The sequence below is a fragment of the Capsicum annuum genome, chromosome 7, assembly GCF_002878395.1.
Source record: "Capsicum annuum cultivar UCD-10X-F1 chromosome 7, UCD10Xv1.1, whole genome shotgun sequence".
Lineage (NCBI taxonomy): Eukaryota > Viridiplantae > Streptophyta > Magnoliopsida > Solanales > Solanaceae > Capsicum > Capsicum annuum.
The window spans coordinates 79625210-79646575 of NC_061117.1; positions in this window are offsets into that span (position 1 = coordinate 79625210).

Consider the following 21366-nt stretch of genomic DNA (forward strand, 5'->3'; position numbering starts at 1 on the left):
ACGAATGAAATATGGAAACTAAAAAAAATATGACATCTCTGACAAATCTAATCAATCTATCCATCTAGTCTGACAAGCCTCTACTAAACTGTATATCCATGAGCCATTGGGACAAACCCCAACTAACCCAAACTCAGGAAATAAACTAAACAACTCAAAGTAAATGAGGAAATCTGAATAACTAGTCCATGGACCAAGAGGACTCACCACTGCAGAGGATGTAGATCAACGTGCTCGGATAATCACGATCAAACCTGAGAATGAGCACCTGAACCTATATTATAGGGAAAATGTAGCCCACATGCGAACATGTGGGTCAGTACATGGAATATGTACCGAGTACATAGGGGTGCATGAAATAAACATATTTATATGTATATATATATATATATATATATATATATAAAGATCATGTCATAAGTTTTCTTTCCAAATCATGCAGGATATTTGTAAATAGCTCATAAAGCTTGAAAGAAATCTAAAATCTGAAATCATACATAATGAATGGTAAAACATGCCAATCTGAATATCATGAGCCATTACACTTAATCCAAATATCAAGATTCTTTTCTTATTCTCTCATCAAGCAATCTTAGTAAAATCTGGAATGTTGAATACATCATAAATTTACATTTCAAAACACTTTTAAATCAGTAAAATCAATCTAAGAATGAGAGACAACTCTTTGGGAGGTTTTTCTAACCGACATGTACACTATGTGAGCACCCATGATGTCCCATGACTTGCCCCCGTAAGGTTAGGGCTGTCCTACCCTTGCCATTGGTGTAGAACAATCTCATCTCAGTGATCACTATCTCAATTTTCCACATATAGTGGAAGTCAATGTCTAAACCTATGATGGCACGTAGTTCTGGGTTATGAAACCGTAGTAACATATCCAACTCGGTGCTAAATACTTCTCCTAATACTATGATAAAAAATCTCAAGAAAAATCCACTTTAAGAGTAATCTCATATTCCTTAAGTTAAATAAATGATTAAATCTGTAACTCATTTCATAAAGTGCATTTTAACTCTGTTGTGATCAAAAGGTCAAATCTTTCTATACTTCATCAAAAATAGTCTAAACATGGGTGCAGGTAGCACATAAATTCTCAAAACAACAATCTCAATATGGGTTAATGACCCTTATAGCGATACTTAATCAAAATATTTCAACATTTATGCTTTATATCACAAGCATGCATAATTTATATGAAAATCTGAAAAATTTCAGCCTTTAATCATAACAATAATCTCAAACTATGGAGTTTATTTTCTAAACATTCAAAATAATCATAGTATCTTGAACAACAACATAGGATAAGATTTATCACTTCAAATTCATGATAAAACATGAAAAATTCTTGTATCTTTGTAAAATAATACAAACTTTGAGCACAAGAACGAAACGGTGTTCTTGTTCATAACCCCACATACCTTTATGGTAATAGATTCGTTGAAAGATTGGACCCTCAATGTTGATTGTGTAACCCTAGTTGTTTTTCTCCTTTAGTGCTCTTGGATGATGAACTTAGACTAATAATAGGGTTATGATGTGTTTAGAATATATTAAATTCATAAGGTGAAGTTTAGGGGTGTGTAAGGAGTGCCAAAAGACTTAATTTCCCTCAAAATAACCCAAAAATGGAGTGTTTAAGTCATTTGAAACCATAAGATATTCACCACATATGATATCGCATATACTTACATAGGCGCCGCATATGATATTGCCTATATTTACATAGGCGCCACATATGATATCTCCTATATTTACATAGGCGCCGCATATGCTATCGCATATGCTTTTCAGTGACCATGTGCGATTGGTTAGACGATGCACTCTACTTTGCAAAGCCATAAATCCTAGCTCGGGTATCGGATTTTGGTGAAATTGGTATCGTTGGAAAGCTAATTTGATTCTCTATAATTTTGTTTGTACAAATATGCAGAAATACCACATATTTATCAAGTTATTCTCATTCAAAGATGACCCTTGCGAATTCAAACACTAAAACTTGATAGATTTTGAAACTCTTAGCTTGTACTACCTTAAGTGACTCATATAACCATACTTAACACATCATAAGCTCTCTTATAACTAGGGTACTCTTGATAATTTAGGTTCCCAAATATGGCTTACAAAATTGGGGTTTTCACATATACGAACAACGGTTCATTTTCTAGCTTAGGAAAGTGTGGGGCATTACAATTTGATAGTCTTTGCTTACTTGATAAGGAGTCAGTGGTGCAAGAATATGATTTCAATCATCCAACATGGAGGAATATTCATTGGAACTACCATGATATGTCAAACCTCTAGCCCAGGTCTTCCTAGTAAAATATGGCATGTAAGCATAGGGACAATGTCACAAAAAATCTCTTCATAGTACTTGCCAATTCTAAACTTAATAGTATCTTGCTTGAGGATGTTCATTTCCCCAGTATCATCATTCCATTGTATATTATAAGGATTGGGGTGTTTCTTTATCACAATTTTCATCCACTCTACTAAGGTATCACTCACTATATTGGTGCAACTCCCACTATTGATAATCAAGGAACACACCTTCTCCATAATTTTACTCTTAGAATGGAACAAATACTCTCTTTAGTTAAGTTCTTCTTTGGCAAGAGCCCTCATAATGTGTATGTCATGACCTAACAACTAAGGGTAATGATGGTACTTGTCGCAGAAAGTCCTGATAAGTAATCCTATCACCCAAAATGATATAAAATAAAAGATAATACTAAAACCCAAGGCAAGACTCTTGGAATAGAGTCGAACCACATAAATGTAACAAAAACCACATAAATATAACAAAAACTGATATATATGTATATATATATATATAACCAAGGATACCATGCCAATATAAATAACCAAGGATATCATACCAAAATCCCAAAACCTGGTATCACAATGTAAGAACTAACTAATACAACTTGAAGTCAAAATACAATGGATATCCCAAAAGGAGCAAACTATGTCTCTAAACATAATAAAGACATAGTCTAGATGAAAAAAGATTGTAATGCATAGACCAACTGCTACCTCTAATGGGCTCCAAGTATCTCCTGATTTAACTACCTTGAGGCACACTTGTACCTAGATCTACATCAAAAGGGAATAGTAGGGGTTAGTAAGGTCCACTTGTACTTAGTACGTATTATAGGTCGACTGAGAAAAGTAGAAAATAAAGCATACAAAATTGTAATGACCCTCCAGGTCATTTTTTATATTTCTGCTTATTTTTTCTGTTAGAGCTTTTTGATAGCTTTCCTAAGTCATTTATGTCTTACTGGGAAAACCGGTTCAGTTATCAGGCAGTTTGTTTGGTTTTAGAGCCAATTTCGTATTTTGAAGTCTTCACTGGTTTCACATAACCACTAGGTGAAAAGTTTAGTGAAATGATCTTAAATGCAAATTTTGATTATGCCAGCATTCCGAAATATTGATTGAAGGCTAGGTGGACCTTTGGTTGGGGTATTGATGCCATTTTAGGATTATGTAATGAAGACGAGTGTCTGGTGAACAATTTAGAGATTTGTGGTTCAGCTTTGAGGTAGGCTTCTATCTACTCTTCTCCATAAGATGATGGGTGTTATATATTCCGTGTGAATGCAAATATTATGTTTGATTATGAATAGAATGACTTGGTATTGAATATTAAAAATTGGGGATTATATGAGGGTTTGTGAGTCATAAGGTGAAATGCTTCTTATCCTTTATGAATCCTATTTCCTTCTCTATAGATTGAATTAATTCATAGAATAGCTATATAATGCTATGTTTGGGATGTGGTCTTAGGATTGAAAGTATGGTTTATGTATTTAACCTTATATGTGCTAGTGTCATGATTTTGAAATCATAATTTTTTGTGGAGTTGACTTAAATGCCCATATATCTAGACGACATTTCCATCTTAGGTTTGGTTATGTCTTATTTGACATGTAGAAGTTGAACTGGACACCTTAACCTAGTTTAGGGTATAAATTGCCTAAATATGGAAATTGAGCAGTAGAAGTGGGTTCCTCAAACCCATCTTAGGCTAAGACTTGTGTTAGCCCTTGTGGACTTAGTTACAGATTCTAAGCATAGTTGAGACTATAAAGCCTTTATAATAAGGCTACTTTGCAACTTGGTTAATTGTGATGACTTTCCTCGAATTATGATTAAAGGCTTGTAGCTATGTTGTGGCATCCCGTACTTGACTTATGATGTGGTCCATTGATATGCTTGATAATATAAGCATAGACATAGTTATGATATGTGATCTATATATGATATATTCCTCCTAGATATGAGATGCCTCTTACATGTGAGATGCTTATTGATATATTATACCTCCTAGATGTGAGATGCTTATTTTCCTAGTTGTGAGATGATTATAGATATGCCTTATGGCTTATGAAGATGTTATTCCTCATAAATATGCAATGGCTTATAAATATGAGATAATGTATATATATGATTATTGATATGGGTTCATAATATATATGTGGGACAAAGGCCGTGATTATGATGCTATAATTATTTCGGACATATTATTGGGCCCAAGGCTATATTGTGATATGAATTGACCATTTGGAAAGTGTTTATACTTGTAAAGGATGTGATGGTAGTTTATTGGTAAATTAATGCTTATGGTTCCATTGTATGAATACTATTCATGGCATGTAAAGATTTGGTAAATTCATGATCATTGCATTAGTGATTGATACGATTCTAATTAGATTATGATCGTATTATTGTTATAACTAATAAAGGGCTTAAGCCCACTTTCTATCTTAAACGGATTTCTTCATAATAATAAATGTCCGTCTTAATGAATAATTTATATGTAAAAAAATATTAATAATGATGTTTTAAAGACTTGACCGAGATAGATTCCGGTCCTTGATTTGACACTATTAGTTACGCCGGTCGTGAGAGATTCCAACCCATTCTGTACTTTTTTAATTATTTAGTCCCAAATTTCACTCTGGGCAATAGACTTATGGATTTACACTCTTTTTCCAAGGCTTAAGTCCGTGCACCTACTATATATCTAAACACACATCTCTCCGATATGGGATGGAGAAAGATATTGTATTCATGATATAAATTTTTGGTAAACTCGATGATAGTTAAAGTATTCATGTTAAAAATAGATATATCCTTATTGATAATGTGGCATTGATGATGAATGATGAATTATGTAAATATTCTCCACCTTGTTTCTCTTTTCATGATTATTTACTTTACCCTTGATAACGCTCAACTTACTCTCATGTTTAAGGGGTAAGGCGGTCGTTGTCAATATCCCATCTCGCGTTGGATTTTAATCCACAAGGAGTGAAATAAAAACTTCAAGTCCTATGGGTGCTCTAATTACTAAAAGGATACCCGGAATGTAAGCCAACACAACATCTAATAAAAGTGGGGGGATTTGGTTTGTATTAACTTTTGAGTTATAACAAGCTATAATGACACTTTTGGTTTAAAAATTAAGTTTGGGGAGAATCTTAGGATTATGTCTTCCTAAAGGTATAAAGTGTGTGGGTTAGAGATGGTTTATCATGATATCTAGTTGTTGAGTGAGAGATAGGCTAGGTTGAAAGTCTTTGTAGCTAGTTTTTCAACTAAACCTCAAAGATTTCACCCATTGGCTTTTTCGAGCACCAAACAAGTGTTCATTCATAGTCACCCAATACCTCAATCGGGCATCCCTATTTCTAGGAAGATGCCCATGACACGACTTACACTCCAATTACACTTATTTCTAAGATTGCAAAAGGTAGTAAACCACATACTTAATTGTCCATCATTGCCTTGTCCCCCTATAGCCCTTTTTCAAGGAGCTATGGGCTCCTATGGGCTCACCATCATCCCTCTTTCAAGGATAATAAAGGTTTTCTAGAGTTTGGGATTTTCAGCTATCAAACCCATTTGGAGATTTGGTGTTTTCACCCACAAAATTCCAACTATTAAACTCAAGAAATGGTGAAATCCATATTCAACAACTAGAAATCACGTACAAACATCAACACCCAAACACAAATACACTTTAGTTATACATAATCCCAAGACTAAATTACTTAGCTACTCATGAAGAAAGTAGAGAAAGATATACCGTAAGGATTATCCAAAGAATCCATCCTTCACAAAACATTAAGAATTAAAGTCTCCAAAATTAGTTACAATCTTGCCTAATTAGGGTTCTTATTTCAAATTCAAAAATATCTATGAGGTAAGTAATGCCCAAAGAAGAAAGGGTTTTTGCCTATATAAGGCTTGGGATTCGGCTAAGTGAAATTATAAAACTGCCCTGCACAACATTCTCGCTTAGCCGCGATCACATGAGGTTGTCCGCGATCGAGGCCAATGTGACCGTGATATGGTTCCGCGATCGCATTCTATTAACATCTTGATCAACCATGATTGTGGCCTTTCGCCTGCTATTACAGAAACTGGGGCTAATGACTTCTCCAGGTCTTCATCTGCACTTCTTTGCTTCCACTTGATTTCTCTTAGCTTCAATCCATATTTTTCCATCTCATCAACTCTATGCCTGCAAAATATGGATATTAGTGCATTTAATCACAATTATATCTCATTTATTTATACAAAAATTGGTACGGTGCACGAAAGTTGAGTGCAAATGAGTGATGAAATCACCACTCATTAGCCCTCCTGGGGTTAGTTATTTACTTTAGACTCCATAAGGTTTGCTCTCTATTATTGACATTGATTTGGATATTATGATGATGTGATGATATCTAATAAGGTCGAAAGATATTATGATGACGTGATGATACTCGACAAGGCTGGAGGATTGTTATGATGATGCATTGATACCAAACAAGGCCGGAGGATGATTACATTGATGTGCCTATGTGTGTATCTATCAGTTTGAGTTTAGCTATTCCTATGTATGGCAGCTATATATATATACCCGGCAAGGCCGGAGGATGATTAAGATAATGATGGTTATGATGATGATAGTTATGATGATAATTGTTATGAAGGTGGTTGATACGATGATGATATCATGATATTGATTATACTTACCAATTATGGTATTGTGGAATCAATTTTCTTCATATTTGCATGTGCATTTCCTATCACCAGTATGCGCCTATATCTATCAACTCATAGGGGGAGGGATTGCATAGGTATGGGTGATGACTATGCCTTGTGGTTTGTTGTATATTGATTGATCCTTCTTATCCTAGAGTGGTAAGGGAACGTGATAGGATAGATTAGGTAATTTTTATCCGTACTATTTGGTTACTCACATTATTATTAGCATTGTTATTATCATTATTATGGCTGGTTTAGGACAGATTGGTCATGTATTTGGTATCAAGACTTGAGGTATGATTCCAACCACTTTTATCTTAAAATTACATTATTATGCATGACTGTCTGATGAATTGATATACGGATGAGAACCCTCAGTATTCTAGCACTAGCTCCTGCTATGATTATGAGTTTTAAACAGCCAGTCTGATGACTTAGTCTGTACTTCGAGAAGAACTTAGTTATGTACTTATATATATGTCACGACCCAATTTCTTAGGTCATGATGGTGCCTACCATAACCCCCTAGTGTGCAAGCCAACTCGTAGTCCAGAACAACCAGTAATAGACTTCTCAACAATATAAAGAAAATAATACGGAATATATCAAGTAAAGATCAATACATAATAGAATCGCAAATCCTGGTGGTATCAGTGCAAGAGGTTCTAATATATTTAGAGTACTAAAGTGAAATGTCAAGGAGAAATACTCTGATACAACTTATCCCCGAATGCAACATGGAGACTAGTTTAATATATAAGAGAGAGATAAGTAATACTCCAAACACCAGGATCTCACCCAAAGTCTCCGAACCACGGCTACTTTGTACGGTGTACACATCAATGGTGATAACTCATACTATGATCTGCAGGCTGCAGAAGTGTAGTATGAGTACCAAACAAATGGTACTCAGCAGGCGACTGCTAACTGAGCTCTGAAGATAAAGCAAATATATACAACATATAAACAAAATGAAAAGTGCACCCAACAATCCAAAAATCATATAACAAGTCAATGAGAATAATAAGGGACAACTACCCTTTCTAAGTTAAAGAGTCTAACATAATAAGACCAAGGAAGTATCAGAGTGAACTATCCTATTCTAGCCATATTCAATAGATGTCAATACTATACAATGTTTCCCAGACCAATATACGAATGAAGAGCAAAAGAAAGATATATAATAATATACAAGGCCAAGAAACGAATATACAATAAGAATAAATAGAGAAAGGGATAAATAGTAGTTCCATAACTTCATATAGCTATCTCTCTCTCTCTCTATATATATATATATGTATATATATGTAGATATAAACATGAGGCCATATAAAGAATAACCTAGATCATCATATCCTCATCCTAAGACCTCATTATAATACCATCAGGATCTAAGGCTATTATGCTTAGGGTTATAATCCACATGGCTAGATATGATATAATCGTGTATAACAATGCAATCATAAGATAAAAGAGGCTGAAACATACCTCAAATCACGATACAAAATCAACAGCTAATTTGTCATAAGCTAGCCATAATAATGATCATAACAGTGCTAATAATAATATAAATAACAACTCAAATAACCGCCTACTCCGAACAACCATATACCTAACTGAGACTATGCGTACACCCATCGCCCCAGACTTGGAAGGTTCAATCAACATATAATAACATAAAGGTAGATTTTTCACCCATTTCTACACAACTGTCCCATACTATATGATAGACACAGGTACGTACTAGTGATAGGCAATGGGCATGCAAGAATGAATACAAGGCACATAATCAATATCATAACTCACCATAACTGTCATCATCATGACCATCGTTATCATAATTAACCTTCAGCCTTTTTAGTTATTAATATATCATCACAATATCCTCCGACCTTGCCAGGTATCAATACATCATCAATGTATCCTCCAACCTTGCCAGGTATCAATATATCATCGCAGTGTCCTCAGGCTTCGCTGGGTATTAATGTATCATTACAGTATCCTCCAACCTCGCCAGGTATCATTATATCATTACAATTAACATTACGAAATAACATATACTAATATACTCATGAACGTAATCATATCACCACAAAGTATCTATCTAGACAGTGCTTCCCAACTACTCGTTATTAGCTAATCATCTCTATTTATAATGAAACCTCTAGTTCGCTAGTCGTCAAATGACCTCTAGTTATTTGTCTAAACACTATCCTTGTTCAAGGGATAGAAACTAACCATTATTTATTAGATAGACGACATCAACATCTAGCTAAGGTTCATCATAAGAAATTAATCTCCATTTATCCATTATTCCATATTATCAACTAATGATCATATAACAGTTAATCATTATTAGACAACACCTGACCACTTATCATCTCACCATATTTTATTAACTGATATCATTTATTAACTAGCCATGTTTAACCAATTAATCCCTATTTAACTATTCATTAATCAACCATTTAGAAACTAACTATTTTTATTAATTAGCCACTTCTTATTACCAACATCACTTATTATCTAGCCTCGTTAATACACAACTCCTCATTTAACAACTAATCTATATTATAAACTTAGGCATCAATATCACTAATATTTTCCTATGCTAAATGCAATATCATCATTAGCTGCATATCAACCATCTCTAACTACCATATCTTAACTAAGAAAGATTCATTAACTAATATATTTGATTCCTAGCCACCAAGTGCTATAGTCTTCGAATAGACAACTAACTACCACAAATCTTAACTCGTAATTAAGAAGAACAATCATCAGATCATATTTCATCAATAATCACATAAGTTACCAATACAATAATCATGAATGTACCAAATCTATGCATTCCATCACCCGTATCCAGTCAAATAAGTCGTAAGTAACATATCACATCTTCCTCCATCCCATACCAGAGAGATATGTATATAAAACATCTATATAAATCCATAAACTATAATTGTGTCCTTTACCATGATGAACACTTCTTGGATATCCACTCATTATCATAACATGACCCTTGACCGAATAACATATCTAAAATAATCACGACCTTAGGTCCATATACTTATCCAGCACTCATATCAACAATCATATTTATAAGTCGTAGCATATCTTTAGTCATCTCACATTTATGAGGCATCTCGCATATAAGAGACATAATATAAATAAGCAGGTAGTCATCTCTCATATAGGAGACATCTCATATCTAGGAGGCATAATATTAATAAGTATGTAATCATCTCTCACATAGGAGGTATCTCACATGTAGGAGGCATAATATCAAGAAGCATATAATTATCTCTCACATAGGAGGTATCTCACATCTAGGAGGAATAATATTAATAAGCATGTAATCATCTCTCACATAAGAGGTATCTTACATATAATATATCTTATATCAGTAGGTCATACATCTTGACTATAAGGATATCACCTCTCTACGGAAATTGTCGTATCTAAGATGAATGTTATCTCTATAGGACCAACAATTATAACCAAAAAGGAGATAGCTTCTATATAGGCAAGAAAATTATATCTAAGAGGAAATAGTATCTTTATTGGCCTATTATCAAGTCTAAGGGGAAATAACATCGCTATAGGCCAATCATCAAGCCTAGGAGGAAATAGCATTTCTATAGGCCATATAATGTATCTAAGGGGAATGTCATCTCTAAATGCCCAATATCACTTCCACGAGGAGTATCATATCCATATCTCAAATCCCACAAATCCAGGGAACATCAATACAAGCTACCAAGTTAAAAAGTAACCTTATACTAAGGTTTACTAGCCTCATCTATGTCTAACATCTGCAACTAAGTCCACAAGACTAACACAAATCTAGGCCTAAGTGGGTTGGACGATCCCACTTCTAAACCTCAATTTCCATAATTAGGCACACCATGCCCCAAACTAGGCTAAGGTATCTAGTTCAACTTCTAGATGTCAAGTAAGCCACATTCAAGCTTAAGGTAGGAGCTTCAACTAGAAACAAGGGTACTCAAGTCTACTCTACCCAAGTTATGGTTTCAAGACTACCACACTAGTGCTATAAGGTTAAATCCATAATTCATGCTTCAAATGCTAAAACCCCAACCCAAAAAAAGCATTACATTATAACCACGCTACAACTAATCTAAATTAGAGAGGGAATGCACTAAGATTCAAAAGGCTTATAAACATATTATCTTACGGGTCCAAAACCCTCATCTAATCCCTAAAGCATCAACAATCAAGGCTAACTTACTCTGTGCGTAATCAAGCTTAACATCCAAATGCACACGCAATACATATCACACATCATCTATGAAGAAGAGTAGACAAAGGCCTACCTCGAAGCCGAACCATAAAATTTCACATCATGCACCATAATCTCAACTTCACTTCACAATCGCCAAAATGCCATCACACTAACAAAACCATAATCTACTCATCATTACAAGTCTAATGATACCCATATTGCACTATTGTGCTTCGAGTCCAAAAATGACAACAAAACCCCTAAGTTGGTCCCACATATGGAAAATGAGTTTTTGAGACCAACCCAATCTTCAAATACCATTAGGGAGTTATATCCCTCAAGAAATTGGTGTAAATCACCCATACTTGGGGCTAAAATCAAGCCTCAAACAATTAGGGTTTTAGGCTAAGAAATCAAGAATTCAACACTAAAATTAAAGGATTCATACCTAGATTCAACATTATTCACGATTATGCAAGTAATCCAAGCTCCTAATCAACTCCCAAGACTTCTTTTAAGGACTACACTCGATTAGAGTTTATGGGTCTCAACACAAAGGATAAATGGCCAATTCCCATCCAAAATTAGCCTTTTAAAGACCCATCCTAGGGTTTCAGGTAGTGCGATCATGCACCTACAAATGCTGCAACTAAGGACATCATAATTGCACCAAGGCCCTTCGTGATCACGGTATTTAACTGCACTCGACAATGGATGAAACTTGAAATTTGATTCCAAGTTTCATCCAAGGCCTTAGGATGCATTTGGAATCCAATTTTCATAAACGAGATATGTAACCATACTAAATTTGATGTCCTAGATGCGTTGGCAGCGCCGGTCTTTAATCTAATATCTTTTCACTAAAGTTTTCATTAGATGTCCATTTGGAACTAGTAAAGACTTCTAAATAGAGAATTGGTTCTAAACACTAAATGAACTACCCGTTGACCAAATCATCGATCCCAATAAGTCATAAATAACTTGGGGAAGCTATGGAGAAGGCCAAATAGTGGAAATAAGCGTAAATGTAGAAAATGACCTAAAGGGACATTATAATTAATATATATATATATATATATATATATATATATGCATACTTAGCTCTGTGTATCTATGGTATTACCATATATCCTTCTTTTCATTCATTTACTAAAATTATACTTATTTCTTAGCCTTGTATACTTATATATATATATATCTTTTTTCCACTCTTATTTGTATATTGGCTAGTTATATACAGTATAATGTTGAGATTTCTAAGTATGGCTAGAATAAAATAGTACATTCTTATTGCTTCCTTAGCCTTAGTAAGTTATTCTCATGGAAATATTTAGGATATTTTATCCTTATTATCTCATTGGTATTCTTATGTGGTTGATGGACATTCAAGTGTAGTTTTCCATTTTATTTATATGCTATGTATAGCTGCTTTATCTTTAGAGCTCAGTCGATAGTTGCCTACAGAGTACAAAGTATTTGGTACTCATACTACACTTCTGCCACCTGTAGATCATAGTATGGGTTATCACCGTTGATGTATGTGTCATGCAAAGCAACCATGGTTCAGATACTTAGAGTGATATCCTAGCATTCAGAGTATTATTTATCTCTTTATTATGTACTAGACAAATCTCTATATTGTATTCAAATATAGGTTGTATCAGTGTATTTACTCTTGTTATAATAGGAGCTATTGTATTGATACCACTAGGTCTGGTATTATATTGTGTCATTGATCTTGTATTTTAAATATTCTACTTTTTATCCTTTATCTCTTTGGGTAGCCCGTTACTAGTCATTTCGGACTATGGGTTTGGCTTGACTACTGGTGGGTTATAGTAGGTGCCACCATGATCTGAGGAATTGGATCATGACAAATTTGTATCAGAGCCTAGGTTTCACTAGTGCATTAGTACAAGAGCTTAAGTGTTTAGTAGATTCCTATGGATTGATGCAGACACGTCCACAACCTATCTTTAGGAGGCTACAGGGACATTCCTAGGAAATTAACTTCTTGAATCCTTGTTGTATGTCCATATTTTTATAAGCCTCAAGCATATTTTTTTACTCTATTCTATCCCAAATGAGCGATGCGAGAGGGTCAATAGATGTGGATCAGACTTCAAGATGTGTTTTTAAAGCTTCAGCATAGCATCGTACCTGAGAGTCATAGTTAGATATCAAATATCTTTAGCATCAGCCAAAGGATTTTAGGACATCTTAAGCTCTAGTAAGGCTTGTGACTACCTCAGCACTTTGAGGTTCAACATCAGAGGTCCCGAGTATGTTGTAGATCCCTCTTAGCCATGGTTGACATTTGATTCATTGAGTAATTCTCATACTAGAGTTGGGTCTATTGGTGTTCATCAACATTTTTTTACTAGTTTCTGAATATGATATTGGATTTATCGAGTGAGCCAACCATCTTCCTATTCTATATCCCTTTGAGCAGGCCATGGTTCATAGATCTATTTGAGGATTAGCATTAACACTCTTTTTTTAGAGCACTTGACACCAGTTGGGTCTCCCTTCTCTTAGATTGTTGATTATATAAGGGCTATAGAGAGTGTATATATTGAGACTTATAGAGGTGGCGGAAAGAGGCCATGCCCTTGGTATTATGCTATTAGTATTTTATCCAGGAGTAAGGATCCTTTCGATAAATGTCAGCTTTAATTATAGCCCCTCATCCCTATACAGGTAGTATTTTAAACTATGAGTTGTTCTCAGATTAGTCGTGGTGACCATAGCAGGAAGAGTTCTCACTAAACCTTGCAAAGTTTATGGTATAAGTTTTCAGGCCATGACGGTTATTCTGGATTATGAGGGGCAGTATCTCAAAGTATTCGAAGATCTTATTTTGGTTGTGTCATGATGATACACTAGCTTAGAGAGTTCCTTAGATTTAAGTTCATTTATTAGATAGAGTTAATATGTATTCCCGCCAGCGTAGAGCTCCTGAGATAGGCTATCATTGGTAGTATAGAGTTTTCTTAGTGTCAGTTGGCAAGCCATTTGGGCTCAGTTTGTGTTTTCACCATGTTGGTGTGTCAAGAGTTTTCTACAACAGTACAGAGATTAGTTATTGGTCTAGAGAGTATCCCTAATTTAGGATTACTAGTCATTTATCTCATTTAGATTGTCCTCGTGATGATTGTGGTACCTTCAGTTATATATAGTATTCTTAGCGCCTAAGTTGATAATTTAGTCAATCGGTTCGAGTTTAGACCCGTTCAGATTTATTCTTTCTTAGATCCATTAGGCATGTGATTGTGAATTCCACCATGATAGGTGCGCTTTTATTTTCCCGCATTTATTTTTTTCATTATATGTCTTAGGGTCTTCATACTCATTGATGATTATATGCCTTGATTAGTTCATATTGGTTATTGTGTGCCTTATTATTGAATCCATGATTTTATGACTACTTTGTGGCTTATTTCTTTTATTAATGGATGGAGTAGATCTATATTGATATTTACTCCCTATGGTGTAGCTTTTGGGTTTAACTCCCTATCTTGGCACACTATGGGCAAAAATACACACTATAGCCATGTCACCATCAACCAAAAAATATCCCAAAAGTTATCCCATATCGTGTAGACTAATAGTTCTACAATTTTCATAATGACACGTACAAATATAACAAATAAGCACAAGTATATGAATATCACACATACATTCAATAAATAATTAAAACGCATAGTCAAATCTCATATCAAGGAGGATAATAAAACAAAAAAGAGCACATGGGCAGAAAAAAGTGAAATATTACTTAGAATCCAAGGTATGAAAGATCCAAACAATATAGAATAAGAGAAGAGAAGTGTACTAAAGACATCTTATACCCTCTCGAAGATAGATATGGATGTCTACGTACCAATTCGTGAGACTTTATTAGATATCCCGCCCTTATACTATTAATACCAATGAACCTGGATGCTCTGATAGCAATTTTTCATGACCCAAAAAACAAGAATGATAAAAGAAAAATTACCTCCAAAACTTTGGATGGGATACTTATGATGCTCAAGGTTCTTAACAACTCCTTAGTATGATAAAAAGATGCCAGATAGATGGAGATTACCATTAAGGAGGGTCAAAGAAATTTTAAGAAGGTGAAGGAATACAATACAAGGCTAAAAGGTCCCTTGGAAGGGACATGAACCCAAGGCTCTTTGAATCAATGTTTGATCTACTCTAGCATTTCAAGAGTAGGTCAAAACAGCCCCTAGTGGGCCTTTTCTTGCCATTGGGTCACTTTTGGGAACTAAATGTTTAATAATTAGATAAACTATAAATACTGGGAAGCTAGCTTATTTTCTTTGTTTTATTTTGAAAATGAATATATGAAAACTCTTGAGAGAGTGAATGGTAGCTCGGGAAAGCTTTTGTTGACATTTGTTTAGAAATGGTGGTTGTAAGGGCATTTTGATTCCCTTGTGATCAACGTAAGAGATTGGTGTTTGTTGATAGTTGAATTAGGGGTTTTAAAGTTTAATATACTATTTAATTCTTAATTCTCTTATCTTTTTTATGTCTATCTATCTATCATCTATCCTTTATCCGTTTACTTTTAGTATTTCAATTTTGTTGATTCTTTAGTGTTTCTGTTTATTTCTAGTCTCGTAGATTGATTTTGTATCATTTGGCATTATATCCAAGCTTGATTTCATTCCTACCATTACAATAAATGGATCTAATTGTGGGGATTATTTTAGTATAAATAACATAAATACCAACCTTTTTGGAAGTAATTACACTCTTCCACTTTTTAATTACTTTATTCTCTCACTATTAATATACATAACATAGCCGACATATATATAACATTTTGTGTATATATTGGGATTTTTGAAATATGTTTAGAGAGTTGAGATTTTTTATAATATTAGAAACATAAGTTGTATATTCGTGTAATTTTTTTATTATTTTAACCTCTGTAAATTATATGAAATGTGAGGGTTAAAAATTTTTTGCTAAAATTTGAAAATTTACTGGGATTTTAACCCCCTCTATCCATCAAAAAAATGGCCCTAAGTAAAGCTATAGAAAAATATTTCCCAACCCCCCAAATCGATGCTACACCACCTTTGATACCAATCAGGCCGACATTGCTAATCTCTACCAGGAAAGTTCTATGTTGAGTTTTGAAGGCTTTAAGATTCAAAGTTCTCAGAGTATTGTTGGTAAGCTCACCATTTTCCCTTTCCAGTAATGCAACTATCACATCAACACCGTCGATTGTCAGCCTTATGGTCTTGCTGGCGGTATGCTTGTATTTGTCAGCGGAAATCTTTAATTCTCCGGCAAACAACATTCCCTCAAGTTTAGTCAGGTAACTGGTTGATCTTCTAATTGTTGATCTACTCTACTTGTGTATTACTATCATTTCTGAATCACTTATAAAAGGAAATAGATGGAATCTAGGTTTTTTTTGAATATTTAAGTGATATGATTTTGGTGTACGATAATTATCGGAGAGGAATAGAATAATCTAGCACTGGCTTTGAAACACCCCGATTTTCTGAACCGGAGTGCTACACGGTGTATTATCTTGAAGGACCATGAGCTAACCCATGGCTGATATCTGCACCTATACACTGTAATATATGATGTAATAATACGGAAAACATGAACAATACTCCATAAGGTTCAACTGAATAGAATATCTGACAAATCATAACATCCATATGGGGTAACGAATACCCAAAACAACTGAAATCTGAATTAAATCTGAGCTAAATCTGAAAGCGTCTAACTACTATCTGAATAAGGAGTTGAAGGAACAAGTCTCCAACTAACTCCGTCTAGCAAAATTGAACTGAAATAATAAATGAAATAAATAATATCGTCCTCGAATGGATGAGGACTTACTGCAACTCTGTGACTAGAATGTTGCTGCTACTATTGATCTGGAGCTCATATCTATGAACCTATGGTGTAACGTGAAAGAAATGACCATAGTGCAAATCCGTCAGTATAACTGGGAGTACTGAGTATACGAGTGAGGTAGGCTAAATGCAAAAAACATTTACATGCATGAATGATACTAACTGACTGACTGATATGAACGTAAGAGTGCAAACATGCATATGTAGTAACTGAGATTATGATTATGCAACATCTAGATCTGAACACTAATACATGATCTACTGATATCTAGCATGATAAATATTGAAATTCTGATAACATAGATGACTGTGTCTGATAGTCCTGAATCTAATGGAACTATCTGTGTTCCGTTCAATAAATGAATTGATTGTATTTGATATTCCTAATATATTAATATCTGAAGAACTATCTGAGTTCTTTTACTGAGACTGGGACTAAAACTGTGGGAGGTAGTTGTTTGACCGACATGCCCAATTACGCATATAGCTAAGTTAGGATCCAATCTCTGCCCTGACTGGAAGGGTGTCAATACCGTGCCACTAGTAAGGACAGCTGTGAGTGACCCTTAGCTGGAAGGTACTCAAAATGAGAATGGTGGGAACCCTAAACTAATGGATTAAGCCACCTCATCAACCCTAATCTGACAGGTTAAGATGTCTCAACCTACGCTGGCTACGTAGTTATGGAACACAAGGATTATTACTAAGAATCACACCCTAAACTGACAAGTAAGTTTCCATCCTAGGGTTCACTCGGTGCTAAATTTTACTCCCATCTGAAGAGACTGAAAGTGATTTAACGGATGGTACATGGACTGAGTAACTAACTTTCATTGACTGACGGATTTGTGCTACTATTTGAGAATTAACTTAGATCATGAGATTTCTAAGGCTTCCTGAGTCACATGCCCAACTGAGTTCTATAGATCATGGCTTGACTGAGATTATCGTGATAACATGACATGGCACTAGGTACACAGCTATATTTTTTGGGTACAAGTACCCTCAAGACTCAATGGAAGGAAACTGACACACATGACTGACTTAATCGTAAGAGTAGAGTCCACAATTTACCGTATCATAAGTAGGGGATTTCACACTAAGAATAGTCCTCAGTATCTTATACATGGAAGGAAAATTCATACAACATGTATATACTTGCATAGCTTCAATATCATGGTCAATCCATATCACAACAACAACGCATATCACTCACATGGAATTCATGGGAAATCATAAAGCATAGAGTATGGACTTGTCATTTAAGCACTATTAAATCATGGGATATGAATTCTATCATCTAGGCATATTATTAAACACTTTGCATGCATTCTTTTAGCTTAAGTGTGTTAAGCCACATAAGGATCATGGGTTTCAACTAAAAAACACATATACTGTATGAAATCACCTTTAGATATCATCTTGAAACTTAAACAGTAATCATCAACATGTACATGCTCATATTACAACAAGACAATCACAAAATTTTTAAAACATGGCTTTTGAGCTCTATGAACAAAATGGATCCATAGATGAAAACTACGCATACCTAACTCAGGGTTCTTGATGCTTTTTAACTTGAAGGATTTGAAATCCTTTGATTTTTGAAGAAGATTGGGTCTTGTTCTTGGAGATTAAATTTAGAGAGAAACCCTAGTTTTTGTTTGTGAAATAATAATAAGCAAAATGGCTGAATTCGGACTAATCTGGGTATATATAAGTGAGTGGTAAGCGACCAAAATACCCCATTTAAAATGGCCTAGAAGTAAACTGAACATGGCGTGTGACGACCTGACTATGGTCCATCAGGAACTTGATGGTCCATCATTTCGACTATCATACTTGGATTAGAAATGGGGTTCACTGGATAAGAGTTGATGGCCTGGATGAGGTCCATAAAAAATCTGATGGTCCGTCAACTCGTTCATCAATCCTTATCCAGAACGTGGCCCTACTGCCTTGGCTGTGATGGTCAAAGTGGTGGTCCGTCATTTGTTTGCGGTCCGTCAACTTGGATGTCGCACCTGGGAGTTTCAGTCAGTTTTGAGTAAAACATTCATAAATTCCTCGTTTGGTGTCGTATTTGGACAAAATTGGTACCATTAGAAAGCTGACTCAACTTTCCACGTGATAGAAAGTAAAAATCTCAAAAATACGATGGGTACAAAAATAGATTTGTATTTCAAAGCAAGTACTAGCATCCTTGAGATGATTTCTAGCTAGGAATAAGCACGGGTATTACAATATCTCCCCCTTGAGAACATTCGTCCTTGAGTGAGACTGACTAAAAGGGAAAATAATAAATGAACATGAAGTGAACATGAGTGAATGAGACATGACTTCATGACTGACATGCTAAATATACTGAACTCATGCACATCTGATGCATGGCTAACTAAGTGTTATGATAAACTGAGTTTCTCAAGATGAGGATGCATTGCTGATGCATGATTTTATAACTGAACTGATACATGAATGCATGACAGAGTATGAAATGGTAGTAGATACCACATTTATAATGGAAACATGAATATGAAACTGAATAAGCTTAAGTGAACTATTACCTTGAGCTTGATCTGAATCGGCGAAGAAGAGGTAAGGATACTTAGTACGCATATATGCTTCTTCTTCCCAAGTATCTCTCTCGACGGACTGATTTTACTAAAGAGCATTAACTAGAGGGACCTCTTTGTTCCTCAATTGATGAGTCTGACAGTCTAAGATTTCGACTGCAATCTCTTCATAAGAGAGACTGTTCTAAACATCAATGCTCTAAATAGGGACTACAACTGCTAGGTCACCTACGCACTTCTTGAGCAAGCATACATGGAAGATCGGATGAACTGAGGCTAAATCTAAAGGCAAATAGAGCTCATAATCTCCCACGACTGAGAATCCTGAAGGGACCGACATAGCGAGGACTGAGTTTTCTTTTCTTGCCGAACCTCTTCACTCCTTCATGGGAGAGATCTTGAGATAGACATAGTCATCGACCTCGAACTCGAGATCCTTTCTACAAACATTAGCATAAGACTTATGTCAGCTCTAAGTAGCCTGGAGTCTCTCTCTGATCAACTGAGCTTTCTCTAAGCATCAACCAACCAATTGGAGATCTACAGCTCCTGCCATAGAGAGCTTTGAATGGAGCTATTTTAATACTAGAATGATAGCTATTGTTGAATGTAAACTACATCAAAGGGAAATGGACATCCCAACTTCCCTTGAAATCAATTGCACACGCCCTTAGCGTATCATTAAGAGTCTAAATAGTCCTTTCTGTTTGACCATCTATCTGAGGATGAAAGGCTGTACTGAGATGGACTTGGGTACCAAGAACCTTTTGGAATGCTTTCCAAAAATGAGAGGTGAACTGGGTACCTTTATCTGAAATAATAGATAAGGAACACCATGTAATTTGACCAAATCCCTAATATAGAGTTTGGTATAATCCTCGACTGAATAAGAGGTATGAACTGGAAATAAATGAGCTGACTTGGTCATCCTGTCTACAATAATCCAATCTGAATTATGCTGATGATGAGTTCAAGGAAAACCCATCACGAAGTCCATGTTCACTTCTTCCCACTTCTAAGTAGGAATGGTGAACTCCAGTATGGGTCCACTAGGCTTCTGATGCTCTATCTTAACTTGTTGACATGTAGAGCACTTAGCCACGAACTCTGGAACATCTCTCTTCATCCCACTCCACCAATAGATTTCTCGCAGGCCATGGGACATTTTAGTAGCCCCTGGATGAATAGAGTATTGCGTACCATGCGCTTCTGTAAGAATCCGGTGCTTTAAGTCATCTACACTTGGAACACACAGACGACTTTGACAACCAAAAACCCCATCTACCCCTTGGGAGAAAACCTCTACTCTCTGATTTTGAACTGACTCTTTTAGCTTGACAAGGCTAGGATCCGTGTCTTGCTTTTCTTTCACCTCGGAAACTAGAGATGACTCTGAACTACTCTGAACACATATACCAACCTCCGAAGAATCAACTAAGCAAACACCTAGTCTAGCGAGCTGATGAATTTCCTGAGCTATCTTCTTTTTGTTGTCCTCGACATGAGAAACACTACCCATGGAGATTCTACTGAGAGTGTCAGCCACCACGTTGGCCTTGCCCTGATAGTAAAGGACACTCATGTCATA